The 20,687-nt window shown below is 46.1% G+C and overlaps 1 pseudogene; it reads left to right on the top strand.

Moving 5' to 3' along the window:
- Positions 1-9,079: 9,079 nt before the first annotated feature.
- LOC121837587 overlaps positions 9,080-20,687 on the top strand; it is a 39,107-nt pseudogene continuing 27,499 nt past the window's right edge.

The following is a 20,687-nucleotide window of genomic DNA, read 5'->3' as shown; positions in this document are numbered from 1 at the left end:
GCAAACGGGCCCTGATGGCTTCTTTGTTATCTGCACTCACTGCAGAGAACAACTTCAGATGCGAGGCGGTCCAAAGGAAACCTTGGTACGGGAGAACCTAGGCAGGCACCTGTCGTCGGACTACTGCCACGAGTGTGAGCAGCCTGACCATCATCAAAAGTGGTGACTGGCAAAACCTACAAACAAGCAAAGGTGGAACGCCGTGGCGACGAATGGCCAAAGAAACCACTACAGACGCTGAACCCAAACACCCAGTGACCTATGGCCGTTACCGTCCCTGGGAGCAGAGAGGCAGTGACGCTAATCCCATCGGTATGCCGGATCCAGCCAAATAGTAAGATCATTGAACCTTCTGTGACAATTTCTTTGCTCGAAGTCCCCATGTCATGCTTTCAGGTGGTGAGGCCATTATCTCTCTTACAGGAGACTTTGCTTTAAACTCCCGAAATTGAAAGAGGTAAGCCTCAATACGTGTACACGCTTGCAATTACCTTCTAACACAGCATCCTCACCTGGAGGAGCCGGGATGCCGCAAATGCAGCTTAACAGGAACAGAATCAGCACTGCGAAATTGTGGTGCCAGTGATCTTGGGCCGAGATTTGATTGAAGGGAAAAGCACGACACTTGACTTTTCTGGCGGTGGCTGCCGGTTGGGGCAACAACCAAAGCTGACCCTGTTCACTGGCCGAGAGGACCGCACCTGTAACCCAGGGCCGTAAATGTAGAGGGCTTTTGTCATTCGTTGAGGAGTAAAGGAGACAGATGAGGAGGCACAATTGGCCGAAAGCGGGCTGGGCATGTTCCAGGGCGTCTTCAGAATATCGAATGAGGCCAACCAGAAGACGGAAATAATACCCTGGCGGTGGTCGCGAGAAACAAACCTTACAAGTGCGTCGGAGTAACTCTCGGTGACTGAAAATATGGTTCACGTTATGTTTCAATCATGGTCATCCAAAATCATGGTGGAAGAGTGTGACTAGCGAAACAATCGACATAATCCATACGCCAAGCGCCGAGGGTTGGGAATCTGCCGTCCGAGCGGTCACACTCGGCGAGCAAAACAGAGTTGAGCGGCGCATTCTTTTCTTACATCATTCTGCATGATCATGATCGAAACATCACGTGCACCCTTTTTAAACCATAAAGGGTTACTGCACTTCACTCTTACGCGCTTATTAAAACCTTAAACCAACATATACCTTGGACCAAAACAGTTTTTCGCTACCACCGCTAGGGGGTTTTTTAGGCTTCTGGTTGGCCAAGGGAGCATGTCTAGCCCACTTTCTGCGTCTGGTGCACGAAGTAGGGATACTATTTTTCGGTTGTTGAACCACCGGCAGACTACGCTCTAGCACTAGAGGCTACGAGTGCAGAGCTTTTCGGGCTCGTCCACGTCGAAGAAATACTGATGTGTCGGGGATCGTGCGGGCATAGGCTGATCATTCCGGGAAGACATAGGGCCCCCGCGTAGAGTTGCGACTACAGGTCCTCGCTGGGTTGGAGTCGCGGAACGGTGCGAGCATTGTGTCGACGGTCTTAATTTTATTAGTATTGCTGAACACGCTTCCTGCATTAGCCTGCCTCAGCAGTAGGGAACTAAAACGCCAGGGCACGACCTGAACAAAGGCCCCGTAGATTTATTACCAGGCATTTTCGTCCTACTTCACTGAGGCAGTAGGTAGCAGTTACTGGGGACCTGCTCCTGCTGATTAATGGTACTCTTTCTGCGAGTTTGAACAATAATGTGCCGCGAGATTCTGTCAAACAGGGGTCAAAACAGTTGGAAATGAAAAGAGGCTATCCTAGACTAAATCTCCTGCCTAAATGTCTCCTATGCAAATGACTGCACATAATGTTACACGAATTTTCATGACAATGTTCAGTTGGATGCACTTATAACAACTTCATTCCTCTTTCGGGTTCAAGATGTCCAATCAACATGCAAGATTTTCAAATACTGGGTGGGGGCTTGATTCATACTTTCCTGTGTGGGACGTTTTAGGAGGAAAATCTGTAGCAAAGAAAACTGCCGGCAGGACACCTGCAGATGATGTACACATCTCGAGAAAGAAGGACTGTCAAGGAAATTGCACTGTCGAGAACCCCGACTATTTCAGGGATCTCGCACGGCAGATCATGATATTCCAAATCTCAGGAAAGATGTCTCCCAGTTCGTGAGAAAGCAGTCGTCACCTAAGCTTATCTATCTTTAGCCAAGCTATACTGAATCTTGGCGTACAGACATGTAACTCAAAGACAGAAGAGACTACAGAAGTTGCCAATCGACTAACGATACTTTTAACTGGCCAAGAACCGGGCACATATAGAGAATGCAAAATAGACCAGGAAAGGTCACCTGTACATTCGAGCGAGGGAGTGAAAGTTAATTTAAATTGACTAAGAATCTTTCACGAGCAATTACAGGGTTGGTAGATTCCCTGTAATTAGTCTTCATTCAACACCTCAGCTGGCATCTCGTCTAGTAACTTGTTGCAGGATGAGCCTCAGCGTCGTCCTTCCGGGTGTTTACGAAGTGCACGCTACAAATCTTCGCTGACGTTGGCAATCGAAATTGAACCGCCCCACTGAAAAATAAATCAATAATATAAGATCTCTTCTGTGATGAGCGGAAAATCGACACGAAATAATAAAAACTATTTTTGTTCCTAAGAAGTAAAAACGTAATCAGGCTTTTCTTTATTATTATAAAGGAGGGGGGGGGGAGCAAGGCTGGTTGAGGCAGTTTGGATGTGCATTCCTTGTGTGTGTTGTTTGGGAGGGGGGATGCATATGTATGTTAAAGGGCCGTACATGATGGCTATAAACAGCTAAAAAAAACGGTAACAGCAATCAAAAAACAGACACGGCGAGAGAAAGCTGCGCTCGCAACGCCCAAAAGCCCCTCCCCTAGCTAGAAGTCAGATGACAAAGTAAGAACGGCAGGGCCTTGAACGGCCGACCTCCAGCACGTCTTCGTTGCCCTTCGCTGCGATTTGGCAGCACGTTCACGCTCGAGGCTCGCGAGACAGAAGCCCTATCGAAGTTTGGAAGCTAGTGCTGAAGGAACTGAAGCTCCACCCTGTCGTTCTCATCCTGACAGTAACTTTAGTTGCAATATTCGTGCCAAAGAGATCCAACATCACGATCCAGGCCCCGTCAAACACCTCAAGGGAAGGAACAGACGCGCACGTAAATCAAATATTCCGTCACGCAGGCACTGCCAACTGACTTTCCCGCGCTCGGTAGTCATGCTGTTCCTGTTCTGACACCAATTCTACACTCTAAGAAAAAAGGGAGGAAAAAAGTAGCAACGGCGCGCCTTCCTCCCTTCTACCGACGCGCCTCCAAGCGGACACGAGAAAAGGGGAGAAACGAAATGTTTTTCTCCTTCTCCAGGCAGACGGGAGAAAGCTTTCGCCCTCCCGACTCATCGTCTTTCGGTTTCGTTTTTCGAGCAGGTCGCGCACGTTGTTTAATAAATAGCTGTTGAGTCGATTGAGCTTCAGCAGCAGCGAAGACCGCCTGTAATTCCGTCTTCTAGTTTAAACGTCCAGAACATTTCGGTTGCATTGACATTTTTATCACTAATTTTATCAAACGAGCAAACGAAGCCGCTAGAAACAGCGAAGTCCCGGAGCAGTGCCAGCAGCGCCACGTACAGTGGGGGATGGCCGTCTCCGGATTGCGTGACTCGCGCGGCACGGAACTACAGCCACTGCAGGCTGCAGCACTACAGACTACAGTAGCGAAAGCACGCGGAATTGTGTCGACGTTTTCGACGTTATGGAAACCGCAGGAACTGCGTCCAAGACAGGCAGGTTTTGCTGCCGGCTGCCTGGGTGCCTTCCCCCCTGAGTTTGGTTCTGTTTTCCGATGCCGAGTGCAACCGGCGTTCAACGTGGTTTTGTGTTTGTGCGTGTCAGCAACATAGCTGCAACATCGTGATGACAGTGTCGGGTTGTGAACAGAAGACTGGAATTATCGCCGATGTGACCATTTCTTCGCGTATCAGTGGTGTAACAAGAAGATAAGATCGTAAACTGTTGGGCATTGATGCCGCTGGTCGGGTTGTGATCGGAGGGGGCGGGGTGTCGCAGGTTGACATTCCGCTTTACATTAAAAAGTTTAATACCACTGGAGGGATTACGTGCAATCGATCAACGTGCGGATAGTCATGGTCTGAACAGTAGAAGCTCCTATCGTACAGTGGCCAATGTGACTGTCGGAATTGTCTCGTCCCCGACAGCGATTGTGCTCAAGGGCAAGGACTGAACAGTACGAAATCGTGACGTAAAGTACGTATATTTACAGTATGGAATTTCGGCATTAAAAACAATAGTAGGTAAAATCGAAACAAAAGCTACCCTTTATTTTGCTGTTTAATTATACGGTTGCTGGAGAAACTGCCCTCCGTGGTGCGCTGGGATGAGCGCTAGAAGTTTTCGGGCTCGCCACGGCGTAGTTCCGTACACTTAAACCTGCCGCAAGTCGCGGCTTTGACTACATTCAAGTTGATCGAAAAGCAATTTCTCAGTCCGTGAAGCATCAGTTCCAGCTACTGAATATCCGCTCTACAGAGATTAATTCAAACGGCAATTGCAGCTCTGCGCGAACAGCACAAATAGAAAAACAAATAGAAATACAAGCTACGACGTGCCGTGTGGGGAAACAAACTCATGGCTTCGAACCGCATTGGAGCGGCTTGATTTATTGGCTTTCAAATAATTACGGCATGATTGAGCGTTTACTTTTTAATAAGAGATTCAACCCCTGAGCCATTCAAAATACTCAGAGGTATGACATTGCAGGGAAAAATTCAACATGCTGGGAATATTTTTTATTGCTTAGGGAGTCACCGAAAAGTTCCGCACGTTCAAAACGACCAGTATAAAAGACGGAAACGCAGAGCACGGGTGTAGTGTTCGGCTTAGTGTGGTGTTCCGTTGTATTGATATTTGTGTGAGCAGTGCATGTGCTTAATGTATGTTCACCTGATGCTTGTAATAATGTGTATGGGTTGCATGTGTGTATAGTAGAGGGTCCTCAGGCGCAGTAGTGGCCTGAAAGAAGCAAATTATTGTTTGTAGAACATGAATTGGGCGGTACCTAGCGCCACCTAGCCTAGCTACTTGCAATTACTCTGCTTGACCCCGCCATCTGGTGGCTAGCGATTTAACCTTCTTTCACGCTACGCGATAAACAGCGGCTTCGAGTTCGTTCTTTCGAGAGCGGCTTTTAGTTTCGCGGAGTGAGTTTGCCCTTCACCGTGATGTGCGGTTGACGAAGGAATTGTGATTCGAGGAACACCAAAGGTAAGACGCAAAGTGCGCGAAGTAACTGGGTATCGGTTGTCTCCGTTTAACATCGCAGTGCTGTTGACGAGAAGACTGAGTAACTGCTTTCGAAACGCAGGTTTCTGTACCTGTGGGGGGAATCTGGCTTCGAAAATAAACACAGTTTGCGGAAAGCTCGTGTTACGCTTTCATTTGCTGCTGCTCTCGTCCCGTACAAGAGACGTAGCGTCCTCGTTAAGCCTTATTGGGCTCGATTTGCTCGATTCGGGGCCGCCATATTGAGATGCAAGCGACGGAGGAACTTTGCTCCCCTGCTTCAGGGACGAAGGTTTCTCCCTTTCTAAAGGAACATAGGTTACAAGACCGTTCCTACCGTAAGGGAGGACTATCCGTACCCTTTTTTCTAAGAGTGTATTTCGTTTTTCAGGCGTATTTAGCAAAACTGATCTTCCAACGAACGAGAAACTTACTTTTGTTGGAGCACTGCAAGCCGTGGTTCAGGCTTGGCGCCGTTCGAGTCTCGTACGGCTTTTCAGGGAAGCGGTAGAATTTAAGGACTAACTGGACTAACTACAACAATATCGGAAGTTGTTACTTCAATCAACAACAAAATATTTGTGCTAGCCTGCCTTTATATCTTTTTTCTCCCAATTATTATTATTAACTAGCGTACCCGACCGCCTACGGCGGAGAAGCGAGGCGAAAAACAGCGAGCCACTCGGAATGGGGCGTCCCGCCAGGGGCTGGAATGGCGCTGTGGTCAGCGGCGAAACTTGAGCACTTTCTTTTTGGTCAAAATAACAACAAATATAAACCACTTTGACGTTACGGACGTGACGTCATTGGCCACGCCCCCTGCTTTAAGATCCGTGCCTAAAATACGTAGCCGAAAATCGAGCTCAGTGAGGCTTACCGAGGACGCTACGTCTCTTGTACGGGACAAGAGGAGCAGCAAATAAAAGCGTAACACGAGCTTTCCGCGGGCTGCGTTTATTTCCGAAGCCATATTCCCCCCGCAGGTACAGAAACTTCCGTTTTGAAAGCAGCTACTCAGTCTTCTCGTCGTCAGCACTGCGATGTTAAACGGAGACAACCGATAGCCAGTTACTTCGCGCCCTTTACGTCTTACCTTTGCTGTTCCTCGAGTCACAATTCCTTCGTCAACCGAAAACCAATCCGCGAAACCAAATGCCGCTCTCAAAAGAACAAACTCGAAGCCGCTGTTTATCGCGTAGCGTGAAAGGAGGATAAATCGCTTGCCACCAGATGGCAGGGTCAAGCAGAGTAATTGCAAGTAGCTAGGCTAAGTGGCGCTAGGTACCGCGCAATTTATGTTCTACATAAAAAAAAAAAACAACCTTATTTCCTCAGGCCGCCATTGCACATCGAGATCTTCGGGAACCTCTGCTATACACACGTGTAGAAACATTACGCATACTGCAAGCATCAGATGAACATACATTGAGCGTATACACACACATGGCACATAGAAACATAAATGCAACGGCACACTAACCCGAACACTGCATCCGAGCGCTCCGTTTCCGTCTTATATACTTGTCGTTAGGAATGTACGGAATGTCTCGGTGACTCCCTAAGCAATCAAAAATATTCCTAGCATGTTCATTTTTTTCCAGCAATGTCATACCTCTGAGAGCATTTTGAATGGCTCAGGGGAAGAATCTCTTATTAAAAAGTAAACACTCGATCATGCCGTAATTATTTGAAAGCCAATAAATCAAGCCGCTCCAATGCGGTTCGAAGCCATAAGTTTGTTTCCCCGTACGGCACGTCGTAGCCTGTATTTCTTTTGTAGCGTTTGTTTTTCTATTTGGCTGCAATCGCCGTCTTGAATCAATATCTGTAGAGCGAATAATCACTCAGGTGGAAATGATGCTTCACGGGCAGAGAAATCGCTTTTCGATCGACATGAACGCAGTCAAAGCCGCGATTTGCGGCAGGCGTTAAGTGTACGGAGCTACGCCGTGGCTAGCTCGAAAACTTCTAGCGCTTATTTCAGCGCGCCACTTAAAGGGCAGTTTCTCGAGGTACCGTAGAATATTTAAACAGCAAAATAAAGGGTAGTTTTTTATATATTTTTTTAAATTTTACCTACTATTATTTTTAATGCTAAAACTCCACACTGTAAATATACGTACTTTCCGTCATAATTTTGTACTATAAGTCCTTTCCCCAGAGCGCAATCGCTCTCGGCGAGAAGACAGCTGACAGTCACATTGGCCACTGTACGATAGGAGCTAACTGTTCAGACCAGCGGCAGCCCCCTCCGATCACGGCCCGACCAGTGGCATTAATGCCCGACATTTTACGTCATCTCATCTTGTTATTACACCACTGATACGTGAACACACGCTCACATCGGCGATAATTCCAGTCTTCTGTTCACAACCCACAACACTGCCATCACGATGTTGCTGCTATGTACCTGACACGCAGAAATACAGAACCACGTTGAACGCCGGTTGGCACTCGGCATCGGTTAAGAGAACCGAACTCATCACGGAAGGCACCCAGGCAGCCGGCAGCAAAACCTGCCTGTCTTGGAAGCAGTTCCTGCGATTTCCATGACGTCAATAACGTCGACGCAGTTCCGCGTGGTTTCGCTACCGTAGTTAGGCGTGGGTCCCGCAATCCGCACAATCCAGAGACGACCATCTTACCCGGCGTACGTAGCACTGCTGGCACTCCTCCGGAACTTCGCTGTTTCTAGCGGCTTCGTTTGCTCGTTTGATCAAATTAGTGATAAAAACGTTAATGCAACCCAAATGTTTTGCACGTTTGGACTAGAAGACGGAATTACAGGCGGCCATCGCTGCCGCTGAAGCTCAATCAACTCGACAACATTTATAAAACAACGTGCGCTACGTGCTCGAAAAACGAAACCGAAAGAAGATGAGTCGGGAGGGCAGAAGCTTCCTCCCGTCTGCCAGGAGAAAGAGAAAAACGTTTCGTTCCTCCCTGTTTCTTGTGTCCGGTTGGGGGCGCGTCAGTAGAAGGGAGGAAGACGCACCGTTGCTACCTTTTTCCTCCATGTTTTCTTAGAGTGTGGGACTTACGGTGCGTTTATAAACTCCAACGTAACTTTGACGGGTGCGGCGTAGCGCAGCTCACAAAGATACTGTTGGTCGCACATATCGAGTTCCTGCTCACAGGCCAATAAAATCCGCACGTTCTGCGCTACGCTGCGTTCGCTGCTCTCAATGTCGAAGTATAAACAGCCCTTTGCTCACGACAGAACCCTTTCCTTCCATCAGCGCTACGTTTGCAGCTTGAAATCAAAAACTGGAGACACAGCAGGAGGAACGACCGCACAAAGAGCAGTGACGCAGATACGCCAACCTAGTGACGTCAGACGTCAGTGCACACATCATGAAAAAAAAACACGCACATTGCAACGTACCGTTATCACGTCCGTTACATGACCATAGCCATTCACTTTCAGCGTATTTACCAGTTTCAGAAAAACACAAAATTACGCTTTTTTACAGTATTGCTTATGTTAAAGGTGCGCTGCTTCATGTGCCGTTTCCAGACGCCACATCGCAAAAGGCATCCACGCTCTTTCTATTGACGTCATAACCGTACGAAAAGATCTAGAGGTACGTAACGTAAACAGGTGTGCTTTTTTCTAGAACCACCCTACGTAAGCACCTGCTTTTCGTTTAAAAAAGGCGATAAAATAAATGTGTTTCACCGTCTCGTATGTACATATATATTACACTCACCAAATTGATAATCTGCATTCAGAAAAAAAAAAAAAAACATGTTTGCAATCTTTCAGTGCGCGTTCCTCTCAGGAGTGCTCATACGCGTCGCCGATTCTGGTAAGTGTGTGTCCCAGCAGTCACGACAAACACCTTACCGCTCGCGTTCTCTTTCTAGTGTAAGACGTAGCTTAACTTCCTCGAACGCTTGGTCCGTTATTGTTTCGATGCCCAGCCTAGACTCACATGCCCGCCGATGGCAGGTGCCACAAATAGTGAGAACATCAAAGCGTATTTGCTGTAAGCGCCTTGTTCGCGAACCGCGCACCTTGCCACCATGGAGTCAGTTCGAACTCACCACATTAACAGGTTGCCACAATTGGCAACTCATTACGAAGCGCATCTCGGCAATTAATTTGGCGTCTTCCCGTTTTTTTCTTTGTTTTTGATGCTTCACAACGACAACTAACTACTGGGTGACCCAAGGAGCGGCTAGGTTCTTTAAATCGACCGCAAAATTCAGTTTTTAACCTATTGCGCTACGAATTTGGAAATAAGAATTTAGATACGAAATAATTCACCACAGATGGTGCATTATTCTTTTTTTTTTTTTTGTAAAATTTGCAAAGAGGAAATTTATCTGAGAAAAAAGTAAAGAAGGGAAAGGCTTAGCTCCTATGGAAATGCAGCGAAGGCACCGGTCTCCAAACAATACGGCGCCGTTTCGAACGGAAGACAGGAGATGGCGCAAGCGGTCGCGACGCCAACCGCCGCCAACGAACGAGCATACGGCGCCGGGAGCCGACGTCTTTCGCAGACAATCTTTTCGACTCAAAAGCGGCGCGAGCTTTTCTGATATCAGTTGCCAATGCATTATTTTATCGATCCTTACTAATAAAACATTGAATGGACACATAATCAATTAAAAAATTTTATTTTGACTGTTTTTTTTCGTGGTACCTATGTCGTCTGCGTAGCAGTTCCTTGTCGTTACCGCGTCTGTTTTTGGTTCTGCGACGGTCGCCGCTGCGGAACGCGCGCCGATTTTGAGTCGAAAGGATCGTCTGCTAATCACGCTGGCTCTCGGCGCCGTATGCTTGTTCGTTGGCGGCAGTTGGCGTCGCGACCGCTTGCGCCATCTCTTGTCTCCCGTGCGAAACGGCGCCATATGTTTGAAGATTGGTGGCTTCGCTGCGTTTCCATAGGAGCTAAGCCTTTTTCTATCTTTCTTTACTTTTTCCTCGGCCAAATTCGCTCTTTGTAAATTTTACAGAAAAAAAAAATGCACCATCTGTGGGCATCACTGCTCAAAGTCGTAGCGCGATAGGTTAAGAAACCGAATTTTGCGGTCGATTTAAAGGGCCTGGACGCTCCTTGGGTCACCCAGTAGATTACTGTCACGCTATAGTCACTGTCGGCTTAAGAAACGAAGAGCATGGCGAGTCTGGATCATCTTATAATTTCTCCGCAACCAATCAGATGCCGGCATTAGCCGATAACAACGCAGGAGAACCAATGACGAGGCGAGAAGTGTGAACATAATATGCCAAGCCCTGCGCTTTGTAGGCTGTTAGTGACTTCCTATTTAGGAACATTAGCATCTGTACTAGAATAGCCATATCAGGAGCGAGACACAAAATTTTTTCGAGGGAACAAACCAGTTGACAAGAGACAATCGTTACCACAGAGGCAACGTAATTAGAACACTCAGTTGGGAAACTCACCCTTGAAACCCGGGGTGCTCGAGTTCACGGGATCCCAACTAAATACGATTACAGTGGCGTCCTTTAGCGGCGAGTTACTTTATATAGCTTCTGCGAGAAGGCGCAACCGGCCCTTCGAAGAAATATCGGCGTTGAGATCGCACTTAGTTCGGTTCTCGAGTACGGACTGGAACAGCTTTTTCAAAGCAAGATCCTATGGCAGTTTCCCAACTGAGTTTTAGTAACGTCGCACAAAGGGCTCTCACCAAGAATATTCCCGTAGTAAGCGAGTTGTTATTATCTTCTCTTCGTGATAACCCGTCCATTATTTAAAGCGAAATGCATGTGTCACAGAAGACAAAGCGTACAGTCCTCTGAGCGGAAGTTTGCGATGCACTATCTTAAATGGTACACATATCTGGGCTCCAGCTTCGTGGGTTTTTAGGAGCAAACTGTAAAAGGTTGAGCCTTGTGATTCGTACGAATAATAGCTCGAAACGAAGGTTTGTCCATCAAGGGTTTTACGGTGCGGAGGTCATTCTTATCTCAGTACTAAAAGAACTCAAATAAAGCTCACTGGATGCATTTTTAGGTGTTGCCTATTTTATGATTTGCATCATCCGTGAAAAATGTGCAAACCCTTTTAGACTTACGTTTCTTGTCTCATGTGTGGACCATTTTTACTTTGGATATATGAAATATACAAATAGTATTAATCAGTTATTCAACCACAAATGTCAGTAACACGTAAAACACAAAACAAGGTACTTTTGAACACTTTCTGGAAATTACAAAATTTTTATTTTAACACTTCAGACGGTATAATGTAGCGAAGATATATACTGGCAGAGCACTTAACGCTAAGGAAATCCGCTTTTACGCCCAACACAGCTCCTTCGCCTGGCATAGTCGTCTACCCAAGGCTTCTTGAGGCAAGAGGACTTGACGCTGAAAAGATGCTGTACATTCAAGACGATATTGTTCTAAGGCTGCAAAAGACTTCGATACTCTCAGAACATATTGTGTTTAGTGAAAACCTTGATGGAACAAGAGTCGACAAAATTGTAAGTTTTCAATTCAGAGAATGCACACAATACATATAAACATTTGTTTTTCAAAGCGAATCTTTTTTTCTTTTTTACTTTACAACGCAGAGTCTCTAGCACGCGCTCCATGCCTTCTATTCTGCTTGAACTTGTCTGCACTTGTCTCTTCTCTCTTCTGCGTTCCTTTCTATTTGTGCGCAATTTTAACCATGTTTCATTGTGCTTTGGCGTCATGCGCGCTCAAAGTGCACGGGGAAAGTTCGTGCTAGAGGCGCTCTCACCTTGTTAGTGACTATAGCTGCATTATTCTTTGTGAAGCGGGAGCAGCACGCTAAGCATCTTAAACATGCAACTGATACCACTACAGTTTTTTTATGTTTTAGTTTTTGGTTACGTATATTGTGGTGTACCAGGTGATTTCTTCGACGACACCTGAAGAATAAAATGAGTTTATATCAATTGATACACACCGAGACTTTTATACACATGAGACCTCTAAATAACTGCCGGTCAAGAACCAGCATCCCGTGGCTCCCCTCACTCTCTTCCTTCCCCCAATTGCGACACAGAACTGCGAATAATTTAGAAGCTGTAGCAAGAGGATTCTTTTGCACATGAATTTCTTATATTTTGAAAAAAAAAAAATAGAAGCTGTGAAAATGGAACGTCGGCTGCCATACCGGTAGAGTTCGAACGTCTAAAGCTCGCACGATAAGGAAACGTTTTTCTATAAAAATGTTAATAAATTGTGTGCATCTCAATCCACTTGCTGCAAAGTGGTGTCCCGGGCGTTATTCTTGTTGCTACAATGTAATAAGCCAAACGAACATTGTCCGTAATAAAGACAATATAATTTACACCTCTCAATCCATGAGGTCACCAAAACATAAAAAAATGACTTGATTAAAAAAAGTCAAACTTCGAGGGTTTCTTCCTGCTATAGTAAAACATCCCAGGAGACTTAGAGCAGCCCTCGGAATCACTGTCATTAGTTTTCCACTTTAGAGCGGTACTCCGGCCGTTCTTTGACCTACCCCAAACAAATTGCATTTCCTAACTAGCCGGACTTTAGTCTTCACGGTATGCTATTTATTTATTTATTTATTTATTTTGAAATTCAGATTAGCAATTCGGAAAACCGTAAAAGGGGATGATGCAGAATGGCAAGATTCAAATTTCCGCGCGCTCTCCAGTGTTGTGACGTCACAAATGGTGCAGACTTTCCGGTCGCGCAGGCAGTCTTGAACAGAGCATGTCGAGTGTTTTTCGCGTGCTTCTCAATGAATCAGTTACCAAGCACTCTTTTGCCACCATCAAACGTCTTGCAATCAGTTGGTAACATGGCTTAGCGCCTACTTTGTACGATTTCGGTCGTCACACTTCAATGTTGCCGGTAAGAAATACGATGAAAACGAGATTTGAAAATGCAATAGCTTCGCGAAATGTTTTTCGGTTCACACAATACTTGGGGAACTTGTACAGCCGTGTCTATCGATGTGTTGAGCCAATTTTTAGGCAAATCAGCGACCATGAAAAAAATAGCCAGAGTTCCCCTTTGACTTGTTTTAGTTTTAGGTTTTGCCATAACATAAAATGTGTTGGTAGGTTGAATTTTATGTTAAAAGAGTTACACTTGAGAGCGACTGAAAAGCATTACACGAATGCCAAGACAACATAAAGCATACACAAAATATATCAGGCATATAAAAGTGCCCATCATACATGGTCATACATAATTATAACTAGGAATACCTCAGATCGTAACGAGATATATTTATCTAGCGGCTCAGTAGAAATCCAACCCAGAACCATGTAATACGCAGTCCGACACTTTTGCTGGGCGACACGAGGAGGAAGTAAAATTGAGCGCAAGCAGCTGGACAAAGTATGATGCAAAAAGCCGGAAAAAAATTATTTTTTGTTTTTGTTTAGAGTTTTGGCCGACAGCAACCTTTGCGCAGGGCGGCGCACTGCCAAGTGGCCTGACGGTGTTCGCTTTCTTGAAAGGTCATGTTCTCTTGCTCTTTCATTCAGGCATCTGCCGGTTTGGCCAATGTAAACACGCCCACACGTTGTCGGAATCTGAAAAACCACCGACGTGGCGCATTCAACGTTCTTCTTGCAATGCTCTCGATGGGCCAGCTGCACATGATCACAGCACAAACAAAAAAACACGATTCACACTGTTGGACTTACAAGTGCTTAATGTTTCTATTTTTATTTTTATTTTCTCGAGTAAATAATAATTTCCATTATTTTATCGCCTAATTTATTTCTATTTTTTTAAGCCGCTTTTTAATTTCTGCTTTTTTAGGGATGAGGTAGTTGCGGTTTTTTCGTTTATCCTTACCCGGACACCATGGCCCCCCGCAGGAACGCTTCCTTCTTCTGGTGGAGTGCAACTGAAGGGGCGCGGACACATTTGTACCTCTTGTCCTTGATGACAAGGGCCTCTAGCAATTCACGTGCGAGTCGGTTTCTACTTCTTCCAGCAATGTCAACTCAATGCCTCTTGTTGCATCCGGAACTCGCTTCTCTTTCGTTATTAGTTCTTGGGCAAAGGCTTCAAAATTTGCTAGAGGCTGAGAACAGAAGTGGCGCATCGATATGAGTGGCTACTTTCCTCAAATTCCTGAAGAGCCTATGGATGAGGGAAATGACGGCGACACTTTTTTTTAGGACAGGGAAGTACTTTTTAACTTCGTTACTAGGCTGTAAGGACGTCCGAACAGTCTCATGTCAGCTCGTGCACTGTTAAATTCCCAAACGCGTGGGACAGTAGCCTCGCGCTTAGACTTTCTTTTTTTTTTTTTACACCACGGCGTGTCGCCACAGGATTTCCCCGCAAGAATCAAGCATGGTATGCTTGCATTATGAAAGAAAGGAACGTGAGTGTTCATGCAGGGGCCCTAGTGTGGACACTTGGCGAGGAAGTCGGCAAGAAATCTTGCGGCTATGATTGGCCGGCGCCAAGGTCAAGGGCGGCGATGGCCAATCACGGCCGCCGGATTCCTAGCCGACTTCTTCGCCAAGTGCCCAGATTAGGGCCCCAGGTCGGGTTGACGGTGGTGCGTGAGAAGGACGCCAGTTTATCGTTGAATTGTTTGTTGGGGCTACGACCCCGACCCAGGCAAAGTCAGAGCACCGCCTATAAAGCTCTAATCTGGAGGGTTACGTTAAGATCGTGAATTAAATATGCCGCGAAACGGGGTTGGCGGGTCAAGCAGGAAGATGTGATGATATGGAGGCGGTTGTTGAATCAGTGCTGTCCATAAAGGCGGGTTTTATGCGGTTGGCCGATATATTTTCCTGGCGACCGTTAATCTCCAGCATGAAAATCTTCGTGGTGCGCGCCAAGACCTTATAAGGACCATCGTAAGGTGGAGAAAGACGCCTTTTTATGCCTTCTTTGAGTAGGAAAGCATGGCTGCAAGGGGAGAGGTTGTAATAGAGGTTGTAAACGAGGCCTCACATTTCGTAATTCGTTGAGACAGTGATGAACGAAGAGAATCTTGACGTTGTCTGATATGGAGAAAAAAAAAGTTCTCTTGGTAAACGTAAAGGTACGCCATATACTAACTATGCTGAGGTGAAGTTAAGGTCTTTAAAAGTAGAGTGGAGACCAAGCAACACTATGAGCGGGTGATCCGCTCAGTGGTTACGCCTTTCGCTTGCAGTGATGGCGGTTATGAGCTGTCGGTGGATGGGTTGAACCTTTACTATTGGCGGATGCGTGATTGGCCGTAGTGTAAATGTGGCGAGTACCCAACAATTGTGTCAATGAGTAAAATAAGGATGATTCGAATTGTCGACCTCTGTCCGTTGTGTTGACAGAAGGACATGAGAGGCGACACGTTGACGAAGGTGGGTGTATCTCAAAACATCCCATTCGGATTTGAACCTTGCACATTTCGACCCGTTCTCATTTGTTCCTTCTCGTTTGAACCTTCTCATAAGATCCGAATCGTGTTTTTCGCAACTGGAGCCATTCTCATTTCGCCCGTTCGCACTACGACTGAATGGCACTAGTTCGGCACGCTTCTAACGTCGTTATACCTTCGCGGCTTTGTTGATGAGCCTTACCTTGGTTGTGCCCCCAACATACCATCAGATATATGTTATACGTAGAGGTACACATTGACGCCTGCTTTTCTTCCTCTACGCAAATGAGAGAAGAAAAAAAAAACGATGAACATTTAATTTGGAAACTGATTGAACAGAAATAGCATACATAATAGCAGTGGTTTTCAACCATTGATGTTCCGCGAACCCCTTGTAGAAAATCGGAGATGATGGAGGACCCCGTTCGGGGTGCGGGGAATAGAAAGGTATAGGTTATCATGATAGATTTAATAAATGAATATGTTATACGTAGAGGTACACATTGACGCCTGCTTTTCTTCCTCTACGCAAATGAGAGAAGAAAAAAAAGAACGATGAACATTTAATTTGGAAACTGATTGAACAGAAATAGCATACATAATAGCAGTGGTTTTCAACCATTGATGTTTCGCGAACCCCTTGTAGAAAATCGGAGATGATGGGGGACCCCGTTCGGGGTGCGGGGAATAGAAAGGTATAGGTTATCATGATAGATTTAATAAATGAATATAACTAACTACTAATGTGAAATGGACTTATCTCATTGACATACACACGAGAGTGCTATCCCGAAAGTTGCAACGTGTCTCCTCAACGTGAAGAAAGACAACTAATATCGCCGTGCCTGACTGATGAGACAGGGCTTCGCAGAGACCCCTAGGATGCCTTCGCAGACTCCCTTTTGAGAACCAGCGCATTATAGAAGTGGTGGCGTTGTCCCAAGTCGAGAGACCTCAAACAACGTGACATTTCGGAATATGATCTGGCTGCGATAAATAGTTGGTCTGTTTTATGGCCAGCTAGTAGCTTTTCACGACGACCTCGACGCACTGTTACAATCTTTAGCAGAGAGAGTATTCCTGTAGTATGCACACACACACACACACACACACAAATTATATCAATGTATTATTATCACCCTAAAAAGACGATTCAAGTGCGACGGGTCAAGGCGAGATATTTTTGGGAATGGATGTTCTGAAAAAGGCCAGGTGAAAAGGGCGAAACGAGAATGGGCCCAAATGAGGAGGGTTGGAATGCAAAAGACGAAACGGGAAAGGACCAAATGCGACAGGTCCAAGAAAGAAGATCTTTTTGAGAATGGTTGTTTTGAGAAGGGCCAAGTGAGAAGGTTGAAACGAGAACGGGCTCAAATGATAACCACCCGACGAGGGTTGCTGCAACTGTTTGCGCTGTAATATCTTGTAGAGGTGCTGCTTTCGGCCACTGGGTGTGGCGGTCGACGCACGTAAAAATCTGGGTTAAACTTTGAGATCGAGGGAGATGACCTACAACGCCGATGTGCACGTGATCGAAGCGTGCTCGCAGGGCCCGAAGGAGCACCAGCGTTTCGTTCGCTGGCAGGAGAGACAACTTTGGGTCCAATAGCGAATGTCGGCGTTCATACGTGGCCACACGTAGCGTGCACTTTGAGGCGTCGTGTAGCTTGGTTGCCCGGGTGCTTTAGGCTCTGGAGTTGGTCGAAATTTTGTCGGAGCATTTTGGGGGGTAACGTACTGCCGGTTCGTTCCCATGGATACGTCGCAGATGACTGGAGGTGGAGGTTAGGGTAAGCATACTTTTTCCAGTTGTAGAGATGTTGAAGGGTGTTGGAGGTTTTGGAGTTCCACATCCTGCTTCTGTTCTACAGCCAGCGTCTCCGAGTCGACGTCAAGACAGGTTGAAGGCATGGCACCGACACGTGACATCGCGTCCGCAGCTATGCTCTGTGGTTCCTTGATGTGACCAAGGTTCGAAATGTTCTCCTGATGGCGAATTTCTCGTACAGAGTACACACAGTGGTTATCTTTGAATGTATGTCAGTGGCTTGTGGTAGGTGAGGATATGGAATTATCTTTTTTTTTAAAAGGTAGTGGTAATGCCTCAGAGTTAAATATGTAGCCAGCATCCCTCGCCCGAATGTACTGGAGCGAGTTTCTGGCGGCTTTAGCTTCTGTGAAAAAAGCGAACAACTATGGGATCCCAGTCGCCATCTAAATGCTGTTGTAGCACTGCGCAAATTGCAGTATCCGCGATATCAGCCACGCAGCGAGTGGTAAAATTTGGCACTGGGTGTGCAAGAAGTGTTGCACTTGGCAGGGCTTCTTTTACTTATTCGAATGCTGAGTCAACCTGCTCGTTCCATAGAAGTGGCGATTGAAGACCTTTCGTTGTCTTTAAAAGCTCCGCTAATGGTTCAACATGGTGGTGCAGTGAGGTATGATCCTGGCGGTTTAAGTTAAACAGGACTAGACATTCCTGAAGCTTTCCAAGAGAAGACAACTGACGGAATTCGCGAATGATTTCGACTTTTTCAGAAAGGGATATGATTTCTTGGGGTGTGATGTGGTGGCCTAGAAGGTCGTCTACACCATACATGGATTTGCTAGGCTTGACAACATCGCCGGCTTGTTAGACTCGGTTAAACAGTAGATGAAGGTGTTGCTCGTGTTGAATCGCGGTTGCGCTGGCTACGAAAATGTCTTCGAATTAGGCGAAGATGAAATGGAGTCTTCTGTTGACCTCATCGATGAATCTTTGAAATGCCTAAGCGGAATATTTGAGGTTGAAAAGTATTCGGATATACTAAAAAAGGCCGGATGGGGTGGTGATTGTTGTCTTAGGAATGTCTTGAAGCGCTACCAGAATTTGGTGATAGGCCTTTAACAAGTCTATCGTTGAAGAGATAATGGCCCCAGAGAGGTTGGCAGATAAGTCTTGTATGTGTGGGAAAGGATATCGGTCAGGCATCATGGAGGCGTAAAGTGCCCGATAATATCCTGCGGGCGCCAGCCATTGGGATATTTTTTTCGGGACCATATAGAGTGGTGCCCCGGAGTTGTTAGAAGGGGGTTGTATAATTCCTAACTGCAACATGTGTCGTGCAGGGACCGGTGTACCTGTGGTAATGATATGACGCGTGACACCATGTGTGACGGGCACTTCCTGTTTATGGTTTTGTGATAGATGGGAACTTGTTCACGATGACTTCGTAGGGGTATGCTGCCCGAGAGCGACGCATCAGGGAAGATGCAAGTGTTGATATGATTCCTTGAACAAACAATGTTGTGGTGGCATCGATTAGTGTGCGGCTGTGAACGTTGACTGTAAGCCCGAAGTGATCGAGAAAATCAGCGCCTAAGATGGCCGGTTGGAAGTCCGCGATGATGAATACCGACCTGAACGTTCGCCTGAGCCCAATGTCAATTGTCAGGTAACGTTGGCCGTAAGTGGATATTGCGGAACTGTCGACATCCCGAAGATACGACTTTGCTGGTTGTAGCTTTTGTTCAGCAGTACTACCCATAATGAGGGCACTACAGTCTGATCAAAGCTTCAGCGCAGCAGGCCTATGACAAAGCGTAGCTCCCCTTGTGATCTCGCGACGCTACAGGGTGGATCGTAACGCGCCAATGAATACGCAGCGGGCCAGTTGCATCACGACTGTGCAAAACAGTTAAACTATAGCGTGGCGGGTACGATTAACCCGCACCCCCTCGCGATTACTTCAGTTGTCACAAAAAGCTCCTCACACTCCAAGAGCACTAGGACTCTAAGGCGGATTTAGACTAGTGTGGATAATGCAATTGACGCTAAAGCGCAAGCGAGCTGGACAAGATTTAAGAAGATAATCCCTGGAAAACAGTAACAAAGGACTAACCAAAATCCTCAAGCACAGCTAGGAGACTGTTTCGCGGATGAAAAAATCCGCCTGGTCCTGGTATCGAACCAGGGACCTCTCTATCTCCAGTGGAGCGCTCCACCAACTGAGCTAACCAGGAGTTAGACGTCTGTAGAGCAAACGGGTTTTTTTTCAGCTGCCACCAGTCTAACACCAACAAGGGTGAACGGCCTGCATTTTAAGGTTATGGCGATAATACATTTAATGCAAAAGGGTAAGCTACCGCTGGTCAACAATAAAGGAAATAATCTCTGGAGAAGGGAAACACAGGACAAACACAAATCTCTAAACAGAGCTGGGTGACTGGTGCGTGACCGAAAAAAAACACCTGTTTCTGGTATCGAACCAGTTAGTGTTTGGAGATTTGTATTTGCCCTTTGTCCCCCTTGTTCTTCTTCTCCAGGGTTTATTTTCGTCGTTCTTTTCAAGCTCGCTCGCACCTTTGCGTGAATTCCATATCATCATAAACTTAAAATGCAGGCAGTTCACTCTTGTTGGTGCTAGACTGGTGGTAGCTGATAAAACAGGTTTGCTCTACTGACGTCTAACTCCTGGTTAGCTCAGTTGGTAGAGCGCTCCGCTGGAACTGGAGAGGTCCCTGGTTTCATAAAAGAACCAGGTAAATTTTTTCGGTCACGCGCTAATCACGAAGCCGTGTTTCGAAATTTGTGTTTTTCGATTATCCCTCTTGTTCCCCTTCTCCAGGAAATATTTTCTTCATTCTTTAAACCAGTATTGATAGTTTTCATAAACTCGGAGACGCCACGAGCGTGTAATGTGCCCAACGCGTTCCAAAGCACCTAAAGCTCCTCTGTCTGATTAGCCGAACTGCATGTCCTGTTAACGAATAAGTTGACTTTCCTACGACGATACGAACTGCATGGAATGTTCATAGACGAGACCACCTATTTCTTTTTTAAAAAAATAGGTGTGTGTTTTATGACAATATGTTTACTATATGTCCTTTATAAAATGTTTTTTCAGATGAACGGAAAGGAGCTTGAAGCAAACATGTATCATGATAGAAATCGAATGGCGTCAGTGAACGTAGAAGAAAAGAACGGCGGTCCCAAAGTGGTATGTAAAAATCTGTTCTTACCCTGCACCTCCCGTTTAAACTTTACTCAGCACAAAG

The sequence above is a fragment of the Ixodes scapularis genome, unplaced genomic scaffold, assembly GCF_016920785.2.
Source record: "Ixodes scapularis isolate PalLabHiFi unplaced genomic scaffold, ASM1692078v2 PGA_scaffold4__175_contigs__length_147842914, whole genome shotgun sequence".
Taxonomy (NCBI): Eukaryota; Metazoa; Arthropoda; class Arachnida; order Ixodida; family Ixodidae; genus Ixodes; species Ixodes scapularis.
The sequence above is the reverse complement of the archived record's forward strand: the minus strand, read 5'-3'. Positions and strand labels throughout refer to the sequence as shown.